Consider the following 20,168-nt stretch of genomic DNA (forward strand, 5'->3'; position numbering starts at 1 on the left):
GATTGTGCTCAGGGAGAGTGAAGACCACCTGAAGAAGCAATTGATGGTGGACCACAAAATCTCAAGCACGAAGATGCAGCCTGCAAAGAAGGCAATATTTTGTTCTCCCTTGCTTGTTGATGTACCACACGACAGTGGTATGGTGTGTAAAAATCCTCAGAGGAACTGGGAGTGGAAAGTACAAAGGGCCAGAATCAGAGCTCTCATCTCCTTGATGTTAATATGGTCTGCCTGCTATTAGGGAGATCAAAGTCATTGAACTCTAAGGTTGTTTGAGGAGGCTCCTCAACCATGGTCAGAAGCATTCATGTACAGCTCCTGAGTGGGAAGTGGAACTTAAAAAAGGCAGATGTGGATTCAGGGAAATATGGTGACTCTACCAGTTGAACTCAAGCTTGAGAAAGAGAGGAACAGGAATCTAGAGTATGGCAGTGCTGAAGCCAAACAATCTTGAGATATCATTGAAATTTCCTCATATGGAGTCTGGTGAAGAAAACCATGGGAATGGTGGATGCCATCAACCTCACAATTTGAAGAAATTCCCTTGCAGGAAGGATTGGAAGAGGGAGAAGGGACTAAAACAGACAATCAAGGATAGGACCTAAAGGGAGGGACGAAAGCCATCATTGCCATGGTCTGAATTACTATGGTCTGAATCCTGTACCCAGAAACACTTGGTCCTGAGAAGGGGTCAGCACAAACTTTTTGAGATTTAGGGTGAACCTCACTTTGTGGATAAGAAGCACAGTGATGCGTAGATCCTGAAGTATAAGCTGGTGAGAGAGGGCCTGGATCAGAAGGTAGTCCAAACAGAGGGATATTTGAATTGTGAAGGCAAGCACCCTATAGATCTAGGGACACCAGAAAAGCTTGGGGGAACAACAGAGGAAAAAGCATCTGGAGAGGCAACACCCTGAAGGAAGGAACCTTCAGAAAGATATTGAGAAAGGAGAGATCCAGAATGAGCCTCCAAGACCCCTCCTTCCTGGGAACCAACATCCTGGATTAAAATCCTGTGTCCTGCTTAGAAGCTTCCCAGTACCAAAAGATCCTGAAAGACCAAAGGAAAATAACGGAGCTAGCAAGGAGGAGGCTGAGAAAAGTCTGATAATGGAGGAAGGGACTTGCAAACCATAAAATAAACATGTTGGGTAATAGAAAGTACCCAAGAGTCTGTGGTTATCTTTTGCAACACAGGAAAACAAAGGGTCAGCCAGAGAGACAGAAGGATCTGGCTGAGGGGCAGAAATGGTTGAATGTCAAATGGAAGCATATTTGTCAAGGAAAGAAGGTATTTAACTCTTAGTACCCTGAGAAGACTTGTCAGGAGAAATTCTCTTGGAGGACTGCTAGCCCCATGGAAGGCTGCCTCTGGGTAATTTCTTTGGAACTTAGAACTGGAGAAAGGAAGATCTGTTTCAGATCCTGCATGACTTTACCCTTATCTTGTAGGGTCTTATAGAGTTCAGCAGCTGCAGAACCAAAGAGATTCTTGTTATCTAAGGGAGACTCCATTCATTTCTCCTTGATGTCTTCAGGTAGAGCCTGTAAGCGCAGCCAAGAATATCTTCTTATCACAGACCCTGATGCAGCAGCCCTATAGGATGCATCTGCAGCATCATAACTGCATTTAATGGACTGAAGAAGCACCTGAGATGCAGAACTCAAAATGGAAATAGTAGAATACTTTGTCTTAGAATCAGACATATCAGTATAAATGTCCTCATGCTGGGAAAGAAGAGCCAGGACACACCAAGTCATATAGGTCTGGAAGTTAATGGTCCTGAAGGCTAAGGTAGCAGCAGTATACACTTTTCCCCATGCCTTTCCATAGCATGATTGTCCTAATCAGAAAGTTAAAGTTTAGAGGAGGACAGTAATTTAGATGGTTTGTCAGTGGCCACAGAAATCACAGCTTGGTCAGAGGAAGGACTTCTATGCAAAAAATGTTGAGCTTCACGGACGTTATGGAGCCTTCCAATCTTCATAGAGGCAGGAGGCTGGGAATCATGGGGTTTAAAAGCCAAAGAGAAAGAATCCAAAAGAACATCTAACACTTGGCATACTGCAGAAGGCCTGGGTGCATACCTCTCAAATGTCCAGATTTTTGTCTCATATTTTTGGTCTGTTCCTCATAAAATTTGTAATTTTCTGGATTTTTGTGGCAAATCATTGAGGAATGAATTCACTAAGTAATGACTGGCATCTGAGTTTCAGAATTCATGTTCTTCAGAAAATGCATAGTAACACAATTCTAGCAATATTTAAAAATTGTCCATATTTTGGGAGCTTTGTTTTTGGCTTTTTCCAGATTTTATGTGCTAAGAGTTTGAGAGATATGCCTGGGTGAATCTACTTGTAAAAGTTCATAGTACCTCTTTTGAATGTCACAAATCAGGGAACAACCTCATTTAAACGTTCCATAATGCATACCACAGCATCTCCAAAGGATAATTCCTCCATAGGGGAATCAGGAGAAATTGAATCCTCCTCTTCAGTTCCCAGGGCAAGCGGAGAATGGACATGGGAGGAGTAAGCCAATGAATCTTCACCAGAGTCTAAATCCAGCTCTTTCTCAGAGAAACCACAATCCCTATGATGTTCTGAAGAAGTAGAGGATTATGGAACAGAAACAGGGACAGACAGGCCCTGAGGGGTTTTAAAGCCATAGTTCATTGAAAAGTTTCTGAGTAAAGTCCTGCCATACTTTGCGTGGATCCTTAGCCACAGGGGATATGTCTATTTTTCTGCTTCTTTTTTAAGAGAACATCAGCCTTAACAAATTTAGGAGGCTTAGACCACTGCTTAGATTCAATGAGGGCACTAGAAACCTTCTCCCTTGCAAGAATTTGAGGAATCCCCCTAGGCCCTTCTAATAAAAACAGCTGGGGTTCCCCCTCCTCATCTGCAGCAGACATAGGCACACCTCGGCAGATGGGATAGAAAGCCCCATGTTGGCCTCCACCTGGGTCATGATGACTGGAGCTAATGCTGGCACCAGACAGTCATTGAATTTACATTCAACCCAATGTCAGTGTCTGGAGGAGGCTGGACAGAAACCGATTCAAAGTGTGCCTTTTTAGTTATTTTCTTACACAGTGGCTTAACATTGCAAAGCACAGGTTCAGAGGAAATGGTACCCTAATCTAAATCTTTTAAATGCTGGTTCTCCAAGTAAATGGTAATGGATGACAGACGACTGTGGAGAGCCATTAGGACAAATGCCTGACAGATCTCACACTGAGTATGGTCATGTGTACCACCCAAACAAAAAAGGCACTTCTCATGTATATCCTTATAGGGAATCTATCTCCCACATTCACATTTTCCCTTCCTGTATGACAAGTAAAAAGGTAAATAAAAAGAGAAAAACAAGAAGAGACACTAGTGAGGTACTTATCTTGAGAAGTGTCGGTAGCAGAACCATCGTGGAAATCATCTTGCAGACCAAATTCAAAGGTAGCATTCAAACTGGCAGCAAGGAAGATCTAAAAGTTAAATGTTTGTTTGTTGCATATGCCTTCGACATGGGACATATGTCTGATGCATGGCATCTGGAAAGTGTAAAGACTTTGTTATGCTGACCAGACTTTCAGCTGTCTGTGGCATGATATACCAGTTGTAAGAATACTGCAACATTGATAAGGAAGGACATCATATTTTCCACAACATGGGAGAACCAAGGCTGCTTCAACCAACACTGAACCACCACAATCAACTTGACTCTTTTATCATCATGCTTTTAACAGTATTTTTAAATAAGAAGAATGGAGAGAAATGCATCCATTAGGTCCACTCTCCAAGGCCTAATGAGACCTTCATGAGCTCTTCTCCAAATTTTTAGAGGTTATATATTGTAATAGGAAGAAATATGCCCTGGACAAGACCAATATTATCTGTGCAAATTTTTGAGTTCCTCTATCATTCTTGATCTAGAGGATTGCTCAACTTGGATGATCTACTGAAATTTTTCATTTAACATCCAGATGAACTGGTGAGAGGAAAACGCTGAAGAACTGTGCCAGAACCAAAGGTATACTGGCCATCTGAAACAATTGCTATAAACAAGTACCTTTTTGCTCATGTACCATATGAGCACAGTGTTGCAATCACTATCTGACAAACCCTTGTATGCAGATGATTTCTGAACATCTTTAAAGCCAGGGCAATAACGAGCATCTCTTTTAACTGATATGGGGACAAATCTGTGAAAAGGACCAAACTCCTTGGATCACCTAATATTCCAACTATCTGCACAGTCCATGTCTAAATCTTCCATTCTTAAGAAGTATAAAGGCTGAGAAGTACATACACTCTGCCTATGTTGCTCACAGTAGCTAAAATCTGTTATTAAGGGCAAGTTCCAATCAAGGAACATGTCCAGCCAGTTGCACAACCTTCTTCAAATACTACTGCGATTACCTCATATTTATTATTTATTTATTTATTTGCAGTTGGTTTACCAGGATAGTCCATTGGGCCAAGATGAACCCATTTTCAATGGAGTCCTGGGGAGAAAAGCTCCAGAAACAAGGTTACATAGTTTTTGGATATGTATTACAATATTTACAAAATTACATAGTTAAGCATTATACTGGTGATCAACATTTCAGATGGTACATACTATAGAAGCAACTCATATTACAGTATTTACAAAATTATATAGTAAGAGTATAACATTTAGGTGGAATTACTGATGAAACTGATTAGGAGATGAAAACATTTCAGTGGAGATACTGAGAGCCATTTTGAGTAAGGAAGTTAACTAAAAGGATACAGAGTAATACTATAGGAGAGGCAGAAACAAGGAAATTGTAGGTAAGGAGGAGGAAGGAGATAAAGGCAGACATGAGTTCTTGTTGGTATGTAGGAAAAGAGAGGTAAAGGCAGTCTTGATTTATGAAGGGTGGGTGCAAGAGCATTCCCACTGGGTTAGTAGATGAGAGTAAAGGGATTTTTTGAATGTAAAATGGTTGAAGGTGGTACGAATAGCTGGAGGTAGGGAATTCCAGAGACGAGCTAGACTATAGGATAGGAGATTTTTACCTGGGGGTCGAATTGGTTTGTATAATTCAATTAGGTTTTGGTTGTTAGTTCTGAGTACTCTATTGGGCATGTGCATTTTAAAGGCAGAGGAGAGAGATGGACAAAGGAAGGGTTTGAAAATGAGCTTATGAGCAAGAGTAAGATGAGAATAGATAAGTTGGTTGTGTAGTTCTAGCCATTCTAATTTGTGGAGAGAAGAACAATGGTGAGTAGATGCTTTATGACTAGTAGCTTAATTTGCCTATTTTATTGTAGCATGAGGAAAGTTGTGTTTTGAGGGAAGATTGTAGGTTAGTCAGGAGTGGGGCTCCATAAAGAAGAGAGGGAATCAGGAATGTGGAAGAGAGAGTGATTTTAGTAGAGGGTGTAAGGAAACGATTTTGTCGATAGAGCATGCCTAGTTTTTTTGATGTTAAGTAGTATGTGGGAGTTGAATTTAAGCTGACTATCAATTTGAACCCCAAGTAACTTAGCCTCTGGCACCAATTCCAAGGTTGTGTTGTTGTTACTAGTGATTAAAAAAGAGTTTGGATTGATAGAGATGTGTTTAGAGGGTGTAAATACCATTAGTTTGGTTTTAGAAGCATTTAGTGCTAGGTGTTTTTTTCTCATCCATTGTTCAGTGATTGAGAATGCGTCTTGTGTAAGCTTTTGAAGTGCAGGGATGGATGTGGCTGAGCTGATAATAGTTGAATCATCTGCATATTGAGTAATATTAGAGAATGGGATGGAATTACGGAAGTCATTTATGAAGATGTTGAATAGAAGAGGACCCAATATGGTACCTTGGGGGACCCCAGTTGGGGTATTAAGGAATGAGGAGGTGGCTTTTTTCCATTTAACTGCTTGAGCTCTATTAGATAAGTAACTAGAGAACCAGTTTAATGAGGAAGGAGATAAGTTAAGTTGGGAGAGTTTCTTTAGGAGTAGTTTGTAAGAGATAGTATCAAAGGCCTTTGAGAGGTCTAGTAGAAGGGTAGAAACAATGTGTCCAGAGTCCCGGGCTTTATTTATAGTTTCTAGGAAGGAGAGGAGGGCTGTCATAGTACTATGGCTGGGTCTAAAGCCGTGCTGAGTTGGAGTCAGCAGGTGATTGTCTAAGAGGTAAGGTAGGAGCTGCAAATGGATACATTTTTCTAGGAGTTTAGAGATGGGAGACAGAATAGCTATGAGACGGAAGTTTGTAATATTGTTATTACTGCCACCTTTATGCAATGGTATGATAAATGCCTTTCTCCAAATTTGGGGTACCATGCTTTCTTGGATAGAGCAGTTGATTAGAATACTAATAGGGTAGGCTATAGCTTCTGCGGTTATGCTAAGGAAGTAAGAAGGAATATTGTCTGGGACATTAGAGCATGGCTTTAGTTTCTGGAGGAGTTTTTTTATGGTAGATGTGGGAATAGGTTTAAGTGAGAAAGGTTGAGAAAGGGGGGTAGGGTATTTGAGGGTTGTGGCATTGGAGAGGAAGTAAGAGTGGTGGTGGGAGTGGAGGGAAAGGTAGAGGTGGATGAGGGTGAAGTTGAGGATGTAGTGGTATCAGAGAAAGAGGAGGTTAGTTTGGAAATAGAATTAATGAAAAAAGAGTTGAATTGTGTAGCCAAGTCCATGTCAGAAACATTGGGGTCTGGGCTGGGGTTGGTTATTTTGCCAGGATTGATAAGGGAAGAGATTCCTTTCCAGAATTTTTGAGGATTTGTGTTGTTAGTGTTTTGGAGTATGGAAAAGTAGTTTTGCCGATCGGTGATGACAAGCCTTTTTACTTTGTTTCTAAGTGTTTTGAATTCATTGTGGGTGAGTGGAGTTTTATTTTTCTGATAAAGTGTCCAGGCCTTGTCTCTGTGTCGCATGGCGCTTAGTGTGTCTTTGGTTAACCAAGGGCTAGTTTTTAGTTTTATTCTTTTAGTCCTTATAGGAGCATGGTAGTCTAGAAGGTTCAAGAAGGTTGTGTTGAAGTGGGCTAAGGCATTATCTAGAGGTAAAGTTTTTAGAATGTTCCAGTCAACTACCTTTAGAGAGTTGGAGAAAGCTATTGGGTTGAAATTTTTATGGTTGCGGGTAGTAATATAATTATGTGTTCTCTGTAAAGGTGCTGGTAGTCGATATGTGATGATAGGTAGGTGGTCACTAAAGGAGTCTGGAAGGGTACCACTGTTGGAGAAATAATGAGGGTGAGAGACTAGAATCAAGTCTAGAATGCTACCCTTTGAAAGAGATTTTGAGGGGCAGGTAATATTATTAATTAGTTGTGAGAAGTTGTAAAGGTTGATATTAAGTGGGTTTGAGGAAGAATGAATGGATGACCAATTGATATTGGTGTCACCCAAAATTATGATTTCATTGCTAATGTTGGAGGAGAGCCAGGATAGGATATTCTATAGTGTGGTAATATTATCTCCGGGGGGAATGTAAAGGGAGGCTATACATATGTGCTTGTATTTATTGACTTGAAGTACTGATAGGAGTTGTTGAGCATTATTGAAACTGGGAATGGGTTTGTTATAAGGGGTGACTGACAAGGAGGATGAGTATATGCAACATGGAACATGTTATGCAACATGGCTAGCAGAATCATCAAGATGCTTATAGATAGGGTCACAATTTACTGGGGGACAGACATCAGCTCATAAATAAAGACATAAAAGGGATCCATTTTAATTTTTTGTCCCCCCACATAGTTGTCCCAGTTCATGAGAAGTCACTGGGAGGGAATCAGGATCATTTTATCACAGCAAACACTCTAACCCTTGTCTTCTTGGCTTTTTGTCTAGAAGGGGGATAATCCAGTTTTATAAAAAAACATATAAATAAATTAAGAATTTGAAACCTTCTTTTAGGCAATGGCAAAAATGAGAATATGCAAGGCGTGAACTATTTAGGTTAGACCTTAAGTGGCCATTTAGGATATCCTATTACCAGCAAATTCTATTTTCAGCCAAGTTCAGTAAACAGTTTTTATATGTTACTACTGAACATTCTCCTCACTGATTGGAGGTACTTGCCTTATGGAGAATTTAACAACCCATGAATACATAACATAGGGGTATGGGTTTTGAGTTTATTAAGGATCAGATCAGACATGGACTTTTAGAATGGGACTACACTTCAAATCAGTTTGACATAAGTGAAAAGAAAATACAGCTTAGAGGAGTAAAGTTTCATAAAAAGTATGGGGTGCTAGACCTTACCTCTCAACCTGTCAGCACAAGAAATCTGGACAAAGCTAAACATAATGTGGAGACAAAATACAAAAAATAAGAACAGCTTCTAAAAATTGTTCCTATAAACTTAGACAGCAGCACTGGCAATGTGATAGTCAGTGTATAAGGTCTTTTTAAATTATCCAAATGAAGAGACCAGGAACTGGATTTACTCTCTTTAGAGACCAATTTTATAGTTTAAAATAAGTCACGGTTTCCTAGGGTATAAAGCATGTAGCTAAGCTGGTCTAGTTTGTTGTGAGTTATAACTACAGACTGTGGGTTTGAGATATATTAATAGCTTATATGTCAAGAGAATCGTATTTCTTAATTTATTATTTTGTTAGAACATGTTAAAATGTTTACATTTAATGAATACTTTACAAATGATATATTCACTTTGGAATGTATAAAAGCAGCTAACAAATTCTCTCCAATGAAACTCAGGAAGTTTTATTCCATCTTCCAACGGTTATATCTTCAGCTTTTGGATAAAGTGAGATTATGCCTTCACAGTTCAAAGAAATGGGGTGTGTCTTAAGCCCTCTACTTTTCACTCTGCTGACACATGACTGCATGGCCACACATGAGACGAACAGAATCATCAAATTTGTAGATAACACCACTGTTATAGGCCTTGTCAAAGATGGAGAGGAGGAGGCCTACAGGAAAAAGATTGATCAACTACTGGTCTGGTGTGACAACAACAATCTAGCACTGAATGTCAGCAAGACAAAGGAGTTGATTGTTGATTTCAGAAGATCTCAAGTACCACACAAACCCCTAGTGATGAAAGGGATGACAGTGGAAAGGGTCAAGAGTACAAAGTTCTTGGGTGTTCATATCACGGAAAATTTATCCTGGTCAGTCCATGTATCTAGCACAGTCAAAAAAGCTCAGCAATGCTTGCACTTTCTAAGGAAACTTAGGAAGGGAAAATTACCAAGCTCCATACTTCAGACCTTTTATAGGGGCACCACTAAAAGTGTCCTGACCAACAGCATTGCAGTCTGGTATGGGAGCTGTAACAATCAGGATTGGAAGGCTCTCAAGAGAGTTGTAAGGTCAACAGAAAGAATCATTGGCACCTCCCTTACACCTCTGGAGGATCTACACAAATGCCGGTGCATCGACAGGGCCAAAAAGATTTCCAGCGATCCAACGCATCCTGCCAATGGTCTGTACACTCGCCTGTCCTCAGGCAGGAGATACAGAAGCCTGCATTGTAAGACCACCAGAATAAAAAACAATTTCTTTCCATTCCACATTAGACTGTTGAACTCTTGGGAAAAAATGAACCATGATATCTGTTACATAACTAGCCTATCAAGGGGCTTATTTTATGGATGTGCAATAACTAAGTGCAATACTAAGGTAGCTCACCTATACATTGAAGGACTGTAAAGGGCAATATACAAACTGTACAATAATTCAGTCTATTCATAGATATGCTGCTATTGTTTCAATTTTACTTTGACAATATTATCTTCATATTGCTCCTTGGCTTCCTGGTCTCCTGTTCTGGGGATGAGTGTGGGTCACTGCTGTCCTACTTTACTTACAAATTGCTACTTATTAAAATTTTACTGTGATATTTTATTAATTTTTCTCTGTCTATATGTGTAATTTTTTCCTGCATTGAGAACAAAGCATTGTAATTTCATTCAGCTACACTGCTGTGTAGTTCTGAATGACAAAGTTTTCTTTGACTTTGAAATGTTCATAACCCCTAGAACCATAAGTCTTACTAAAGTAGCGCATATGACAAACTTCTTCTTTCGGCTTTTTCCCGGTTAGGGGTCACCACAGTGGATCACCTGTCCGCTCATGATTGGCAGTGGAGTTTTACAGTGTTGAGGTGCCAGCCCGATGCCCAACCTTCCACAAAAGGCACACACATGCACACATTCACACCTAGGGCCAATTTAGAGTGTCCAATCCATCTACAGCATGTCTTTGGGATGTGGGAAGAAACCGGAGCACCTGGAGGAAACCCACGTGACCAAAGGGAGGACATGCAAACTACACACAGAAGGCACCCCAGCCGAAGATCAAACCGGAGAACCTCTTGCTGTGAGGCAGCAATGCTAACCGCTGCACTACCGCCTCAAATCAGTCTTTACAGTGTTCATATTCATCAGATTCTAGCCCGAGGACTCAGAAATGCTGCATTTAAGATCACACCCAAGCCAACACTGTTTGCAATGCATGTGCAACAAGCCCAGAGACTCTCTGAAAATGCATGCACCTAGGCCAATGTGCATGATGAGCAGCTCCTCCTCATGGCCACAGTAGGGACCTGCAGGAATATTGCATTATACCAACCCATGACCATGAACAGCTGTTGTAAACATTAACCATGTATGAACATCTCATTTAGTTGTTGCAAAACTGTGAGCACAGATGGCAATGCTAAGGTGCTGATCTATTGCTGTAACTCAAAGCAAAAGATATATATTGAAATATCTTTTTTAGGCACTGGATATTTTATGGAATAATATAAGGTTGGGATGGCTAAGGGTAGAATGTAGAGGCAGTAGTAGGAAAATGTAAACAAGAGAAACTGACAGAATATTGCAAAGGGAGATGCTGACTGGCTCAGTAAGGCAGAACACAATAGAGAAGGGGGTATGACTCATACAGATACCAATGTGAAATATTTGAAGTCAGATTGAAACTCAAAACAGGACAGGTGAGATACAGTAAAGTAAAATGTTGTACCAACCTACAGCAGTCCTGATATTATCAGTGTTATCAGTGTACCTGCACTATAATGTAAATGTTATGAAAAAAATTTCAACCCTGAGGGGCTGCGAACCCATTACTCTTTGCAGGGATATACAAAACACTGCATTTACAAGGTGAGACATAGCAGGGGTCAAACTGAAGGTTTCAAAGAAACATGTGTCAAGGAAATACCAAATATTTGCAGACTAGAAACAGAAAACAAAAGAAAGGCCTCAAAGCGATTTGAATCCATTACTCTCTGTATTGATATTTTACCAAAGACTGCATTTGCAAGATGAGCCATAGCAGACATCATACTGAAAATGTCAGGAAAACACATATCGGGGGAATGTTACACATTTACAGACAGGAAACAGAAAACAAAAGCCAGGCCTCAAGGAATTTGAGCCCATTACTTACTGCATTGATATTCTACCAAACACTGCATTTACAAGATGAACCGCAGCAGGAGTCATACTGAAGGTGACAGGAAATATATATCAGGGGAATGTTATACATTTGCCAAGTGGAAGCAGGCAAGTCACAAAAGGAAGTCAAACACTGAGGGGTATTGAACCCTCAGCCCTCTTCATTTGAACTCATGAATAAGCTGAGCCACAGAAGAAGTCATACTACAGTTGTCAGGGAAGCATATAGCAAATGTTTTTGCACATTCACAAAATGTAAGCAGAAATTAAAAAAAAAACATAACCCAGGGGGAGTTTAAACATTCCAGTCTGTACAATACTTTCCAAGTCATTTAATGTAAAGGTTCAGTCACAGAAGCAGTCAGACTAAAGGCATAAACTTTACCCCATTTCATATTAAACAACTTCCACATATCAGCTCATTTGTGTGACCAGTGGCAGCCAAGGAAAATATATGTAGGGCCTCATTTCAATTGGACACCACTGTCACTACACAACATACAGTGCCAAATTTTGTCAGTTGTACATGGCCTTTCTGCAGCCTGACAAAAAGATAAGTGCTTTAGAAGCCCTTTTGGTGAATAGGTGGTGTGTTTATCTATTTCTTGACCAAATTAAAGGTTGGAAATGGGAGTATATCAAAAATATGAAATGGGGAAGGAAGCAAGCAGATGGTGAGCAAATTAGAAATGAGCAGGATAGTGGCTGGATAGGAGGCATGTACTTTTTTATGGGACAGGCTGCCAGTTTTGTAAGAGAAGGGAAAGCTGAGGAAGAAAGTAAGGGAAGTAAGAAAAAAGTTATAAGGGATAGGTTAAGTTGTCGAAAAAGACAGGCATGACTGGCAGGGTGTGGGATAACACAATGAGGGTGGGACAACACAATGGTGAAGGAGAAATCAGTCAAACTGGGGGAAGACAATGGTGAGAGGAGAAGTGTAAAACCAACAGGACTGACCATAGACATGAAAGGGAGGGGAATACCAGCTTGGGAGATAGGATTGTGTGTTCGCACATGTGTCTGCCATCTGGTTCCCAGTGGAAGATTACTCATCTTCCTTGGTACTGCCACCACTGTATCCTGGCTCAGATGGTGGCACCAGTGCTAGGCAGGTACACAACTCTGAGTTATCAGAGCATGATCTCCATGTTGTTGATGCAAGCATCCAACCTCCTGTCAATTATATTCCCCACAAGCTCTGCCATCTACCAGTGGATGATAAAGGTGTCTCCTCCACACACACTGCTACTGGAGGATACCACTGTGCCATCCTCCAAGTGGACTACCTGACACAGGTGGTGCAGGTAAGGCAGGAGGTGTGGAGACAGCTATGGCAGGCTGAGAATCAGTTATGCTGAATGTTTCTGGAGGTGGTGTTGATGGCGGTGGAAATGGTTATATTTTGCCACCTGTGGGAGGTCAACAGGCCTTTCCAGTGGGATGGGTGCAGGTCACATATAACAGTAAAAAATGAAGATAAACAAAAAATAAAACAAATGTATGTAACAGAAATGATAACAACAAAGAGGGTGGGGAAGGAAAACATAAGCACAATGAAAATTGCATTTTAACTCTTGATAATGATACAGTTAAACAGAATACACTTTGCAATGCATTAAATAGTCGTGGATTTCAGAAGCTTGTTTTTATATATAAACATATACATACATACACACACAAGGGAGCTTAAAACAAAAGCCATCCTCACATGAAGTCTGACAGATAGAAGATTAATGGTAAGAACTATTTAGCCAGACCAATGTGTGCCTGTAGTCAGGAATGCATTTTGATGTCTGAGATGAATGTACATATATAAAGTAAACATGCTACTCAGACTTACATACTTCAATCATCAGCAAATGCTACTGTATACTGGGAAATGACCAGCAAACTATTAATAATGATCTTACAAATATGGGACATATAATGTTGCAGTGATACTACGGGACAGAAAAACATACATGCAATGGTTTTCATGACAATAATTTTGAGACTGGGGGAGAATTAAACCCACAGTCATCCTCACAAAGGGACTTAACATGAAGATCCATTTCATACCTCTCAACCTGGAAACATCAAAAATCTGGGCAAAGGCCCATGAAAAATAGGTACAAATCTGTACGCTGATTAACATAACATTTGTATACATAATTATGTAACCCCACCCACATCAGTGGAATTGTGGGATGCCAACTTTTAGATGCAAACTGAAGAACAGACAACCAAAATATGACCATGAAAGTCATGTAGCACTTTATAATGACAAACCTAGATGGTATTTTAAAATCTGAACTGTAGAACAATTTTACACCTTTACAAACTGTATCGCAATCTACACACTTGCAATGTAATTACAAACATATATTTTTTTTATTTGTGTTTCACAGAAAGTGGCAGAATAGCAAGACTAAATGATACGGGAAAAAAATATTGGACACATTATCCAAAAGAGAGCGAAGACCATATTGTGATAATATATATGCAATAAACAACTAATTTAGTTTAACTCCATTCCTTAAGGATGGTATTTTATTGTACTAATTTTATCAGTTAAGGTGAGGGATAGCTTAACAGCACTGACTGATTAAGTGACATGCACAGAGGCAACAGGTTTATGAACCGAAACTGAAATAATCAAACCCAGGATTACAGATGAATCCCATTAGCACGTCATAGCCTTAGCCCTCAGAGTTAAAAGCCAAAACAGAAAAAAATATGTATAGGTCTCTTCAAAAGATTCCTTACAAAACTGTTTAAAACTGGCTACACACAGTTTTATGATACTGTTTTATAGACTAATAGCCTAATTAGTTCTGTTTCTATGAATATAAGACCTCAAAAGTTACATATTTAGTTTTAAGATTCTGAAGAAGGATGTTGTTCTGACATTGGTCTGCTCATTGTTCCTTGCTTCGAAATCTTGCTTCTGAACTTTCTTTGGGAAAAATACATTCAGAAGCACTTTGAGGACATCTGCTCCATTTGGCTTGCTCTCATTTTTTTCTTAGGTCACTGCTTTTGTGTTTTGTCACATTCATCTGAACCAGCCATCCACACATTTGTCTTTTTTTTCAAATAGGCAGGAGATTATTAAAAACACATGAAATGCCAAACTCATTCTTCGATGCCACTAAAAATGGTATACATGAAAGCTGTTTGTAACAAGACAAAATAATGTGGGAAAAATGACTTGTCACTTCCCTTTAAAACAGGCAAATATAGAGTTCCATAGCAGTTAACAGCAAATACTAAATGCACACACAAGGTTTTTGCATGTAGTGTACATGTAACACAACACAAAAGCAATAGGAGAAATACAGTATGAATTTATCACGCTCTTATTCACACAGTTTCTGGAAAGACATAGCCTGTAGAATGACTTGCATTTGATATGATTAATGGTATTTGACAATCTAAAATAGAGAGTACTGATAAACGCATTCACACTTCAAATGATACTGGGACTAGTGCAACAGAAAAAGGGGGCTATTTAGAAAGGGAAATGTAGAAAAATATTAATAGCCTGAAAGAAGTTTAACTATTACCCACTTTACAGCTGCGTATTATACGTCATAACACAAATTCCAAAATATTATACTGTATTGTGATTCAAGCATGCAAAATCTGAAGGTAATGCTACTCAATGCTAGAAGTCTAAACCTCAAAATGCACTCTCTCGAGGCACTCCTAAAATGGAGAACATCAATATCTGCGCAGTAACTGAGACCTGGTTCAAGGCTCCAGAGAGCACCCCTGCAATACCAGACTACAACTCTTACCATACTTTTCGGCCACCAAACCAGGACCGAAACACTAAAGGTGGAGGAGTGTCCATATTCACTAAGGATATTCACACCACCAGGCTAGATGCACAACACAATTCTTCTGAAATTCTCCAGGTGCAACTAACACTAGGTGAGACTGCAATCCAAACTGTAGCTTGTTACAGATCCCTCAACATGCCCCAAGATTCTCACTACACCTTTCTAAACATACTGGAAAATATTAAGATACAACCAAACACTGGGTGATTTCAACTACCCTGCCATTAACTGGGAAAACTACTCATGTACCAACACCTTTTCCCAACGATTCTTGGAATTCATAAATTCCAATGCCCTGGATCAACTAATCCATAGTACCACCAGGGGCTCCAATATCCTAGACCTGGTCATTACCGACATGGGAAATCGATGCTCCGCACCTATGGTCACCCCCTCGTTGGTCAGGTCTGACCATAAGCTAATCACCCTTGACATCCACATCCCTCCCCCACCCCCCAGTAAGGAAACCTCCGTAAAAAACTTCTACAAAGCCAACTTCATGCTACTCAAGTCAGAAGTGACAAACTTCATGACACCCATGCACACAGGAACTGAAAGTTCAACTGCTGAATCCTACATTAATGCACTGTACAAACACATCCACTCGTGCATGAATCGTGCCATCCCAAATAGAACCAAGACGCTCTCCTCCAAAAAAAGGAAGCCAATCTGGTGGTCCCCTGCCATAAACAAACTTTACAACAAAAGGAAGAAACTTTTGCAAAGAAGAGGAAAATCCCAGGATGCAAAAAAACTGCCTTACCAGCCTCAGTAAGAAGCTGATCCCTCATAAAATCCTCCAAAGCAAGTTATGAAAATAAAATTGCCAAAGATTCCAAAGACAACCACAAGGCATTCTATAGCTATGTCAAGAATCTAAATGGCAATGCTCAGATCTGCTCTGAGCTACAACAGAATGGCATTAAATATACTGATCCCAAGGATATTGTCAATATCCTGGCAGATCGATTCAGTGCCAATTTCAACCCCCTCTCACCCACTAAAGGGCCCATCTCAATACCGAAAGATTGCCAAATTCTGGTAATAACAGCCACACAGGTAAAAAACACACTCTCCAAAGCTAAGAATAGAGCATCCATGGGACCAGATGACATCCTGGGCTGTGTACTACATGAACTGCAAAATGAACTGGCACCTCACCTAAGTGTCATGTTTAATCATAGCCTCAACCTCAGGCATCGTGCCCACTGAGTGGCGCACAGCTAAGGCCATGGAACGTATTATCATGGAACTTATAAACAAAGACATTGGCAACCTTCAAACACTGGACCCCACCCAGTTTGGGTATATGAAGGGCTGATCTTGTCGCCCGAACCTGATTGATTTCTTCAAATCAGTCTCCAGAGCTGTGGACGAGGGTAAGGCTATCTGCACCTCGCCAAGGCATTCAACACCATCCCCCACTCTGGAATCATAGATAAACTTACTAAGCTGGGCACTAATCCCTACGTCACTCGATGGGTTGCCAACTGGCTTACTGAGAGAACCCACACTGTAAAAGTAGCCGACTCCAAATCCAGTTCCAGACAAGTGAAGTACCTCAGGGTTCAGTCCTGGGACCGCTCTTGTTTGGCATCTACTTAGTACAGGCCAACACTAAGGGACTCTGGCTAACAAAGTTCGCAGATGACTGCAAACTGGGAGCCATTATTTAATCCCCAAATTATATGGATATTTCTACAAAAGGGCCTTACAGAAACAGATGCTTGGTGCCAGAGCCATGGGCTCAAGCTCAATGCCATGAAATGTATAGTTATCTCCTTTGGGAACAAACATGTACCCATGAATTACCACATAGGTGGCAGTACACTAAACACCGACAGTGTGATAAGAGTCTTAGGGACACAGGTGGACAGTGGTCACACCGTCAATAACCACATCGCCACAACAGTCAGGAAATCCTTCTATGTGGCACACCTCATCACTATGGGCTTTTCATCCAGAAAAAAGGAGGTAATTGTCCCACTGTACTCATCCCTCATTAGACCCATTATAGAATACAACGCCCCATTTGGTATGTACCTCTCAAGACATCTGCAACAACTGGAAAGGCCGCAGAAATACCTCACTAAAAGAATCACAGGCCTAAAGTAAATGCCCTATGCTGACTGTCTAAAAAACTCCAGCTATACTCTGTCGCATATCATCTACTCAGAGGCGATTTCTGCTTAATATACAAGGCCATGTCAAACCCACAGCTGTTGGACATGCTACACTTAAAGAAATCCCAATCCCTCAGAGCCACACGGTCCAGGGATCTAAACCTTGTCATCACAATGAACAAAACATGCTGGAGGGATAGGTTCCTGACCCATAGACTCCCCAGACTCTGGAATAGACTGCTCATACATGTCAAGCAGAACACCTCTTTGGCCTTCTTCAAAAGGAACCTTGACAATTGGATGGGAGATAGGAAATTCACCCCGGGGATCATGTTAGACAGGGGTCCAGGGAAGTAAATACTGTGGGAAGAAATAGCCAGGGAATTGTTATGGCTAGGCTTGTATAGGCCTAGGGCCGATAGTCAAGTACCTACCTATGAACCTATGAACCAAAGCAGTTGAAACACAGTATACAAGTACCTCAAAGTAAACAGCGTCTTATTGTTTGTATCATTTGTTTCAGCTTGGTCAGATTATGTAATTTTACTTTTATACAAGCTTTGTAGGTCACCTTGAAAGAGACAGTCACACCTCATTGGTAGGAAATAGAATATAACTGTGATTCTACTGATGTGTGTCAACCTCAAAAAAAAACACTAACAGCCATCCACCAGCATTGCATTTTTTTTTTAATTCTTTCTTTATGCTACAGTACCTTAAGGTGCCGAGGGAAGAACTGGGTCTGGTGGTGATATATTTTTTCATCTTTGACACCAGACCAGACTGGTACAATGAGTCCACTCACTGTCCTCTGCTCTGACCAATGACTGAGTGACTGACTGCTGCAGACTTGCTGGAGCCCTGGACTAAGTAAGTAGTAGTACAGTACACTGACTCTCGATCTGCAGTGCACTCTGCACTTAACTGCCGTGAACAAACCATGAACAGCTTGCCTGCATGTGTACTTGGTAGATAAACATAAACACACCCACCTCAAGCCCAGCCATATTCCAACAGGCTGGCAGTCTGCTCAGGATGCTGATGTCATCACACACACCCTGCACGTGATGACATCAGCAAAAAATCAGAAAAAAAAAAAAGTCTGGGAAATTCAGAAATTAAAGGGCCCACTCAGGAATTCGTGACACCCCAATATTTTCACCTCAAAACCAGTAAAAATCGAGGAATTTGGTACGGTTGAGAGGTTTGCCATGAGCAAACCATAAATAGCTTGCCTGCATGTGTACTTGGTAGATAAACATAAACACACACCCTCAAGCCCAGCTGTATTCTGACAGGCTGGCAGTCTGCTCACGATGCTAACATCATCATGCATGCCCTGCACGTGATGACGTCAGCAGAAAATCGAAAAAAAAAAAAAAGACTGTAAATTTTGGAAATTAAAGGGGCCACTCAGGAATTCATGGCACCCCAATATCTTCACCTCAAAACCGGTAAAAAATGAGAAATTTGGTAAAGTTGAGAGGTCTGATCTACTTGTCCACCTATAAAGGAGGAGGCATGCAGAAACACATTTCTAACATTGCACAGTCATACTATTAACTTTGAACTATGTCAGTACTGACAGATGTGACACTGGAGTATGAAGGTTATACATTATTTTTAATGCCTACTAATCTTACTATTAAAAACAAGACAAGTTTATGACAGCATATATACTCACGCTAGGGCTCTCTTAGGGTGATCCAGTCTGCTCCTATGCATCTGTCTATTCCTTTTGATCTCTTCAGGGAATAGAGACAAAAAAGGGCTTATTGTGGTTGGCACACAGTTACAAGTTATTTGCATAGCTAAAATAAGTTATGCTTACAGTACAGAGGTGGTCACTGCACCTTAATGTCTTCCTCCCATCAGCAAAAGAGGTCAGGATAGTGATGTCTCATGTCAGTATAGTGGTGATGGCTCTGTTCCTCCATGCATGGGATGCCAGTGTCACAGGTAACAGCTTTGTCCACAGTATTCTAGGTTTCAGCCCTATACTGTGGCTGGTATAGTCCTCCAGCAGGAGCCCCTAGCTGTTCTCTTTATGCAGCATGTCCAGAAAAACCTTGGATTCCTCATTGCACCACTTGTGTGCTCTTAAAGCAAAGGGTACCTATGAGCACCTCATTTATATGATGGATGGAAATCTTATTAAATATTGGCACTGTAAGTGTTCGTCACCTGACTATATGCCAACCGAGCTACCTTGTAACTTTGTAAGCTATACTCCCAAATGGAAATGTAATCATCACTGTACTTTATTTTACTTTATCAAATGTTTTTACAATGTGGAGCTTTTTTTCCCGGGCCACCACTGAAAATGGGCTACTGACCCAGTCAAACCCACCCAGTCATCAAATGTCAAAAAATAAATAAATAAATAATAAAATAATAAATATTATTATGATTCCAATGGCAATTTCAGGAGTGAAATATGGTAGTTCGCCATCCCTGTATATGCGCTGAGATTACATATTCTACAATGACTCCATCTGAAGATGATTAAGTATGGGGTGGCAATTCTCTCGATCCTAAAATATTTGGCTGGCCTCCCATGCACTGCATAGTATAGAAATCTCCACAATGTTTACCAGGTTTGTTCATTGCACAAATTGAGTCATTCAGAAACAATAATGGGGTGATCCTTAATTAGCATAATCATCATTCCCAGCAGGGTGAGTCCACATGATCTAAGTGCAACAAGAAGCATTGTGCTATGTAAGAAAATGCTGGTTAAGAAGCTAGAATCCCTATGAAGTTTTTCCTTCTGACTGAAAAGATCTGCTTATAACAGGTAAGTGTTACATGTTAGAAATC

The sequence above is a fragment of the Protopterus annectens genome, chromosome 17.part0, assembly GCF_019279795.1.
Source record: "Protopterus annectens isolate FY-2018-M chromosome 17.part0, PAN1.0, whole genome shotgun sequence".
NCBI lineage: Eukaryota > Metazoa > Chordata > Ceratodontiformes > Protopteridae > Protopterus > Protopterus annectens.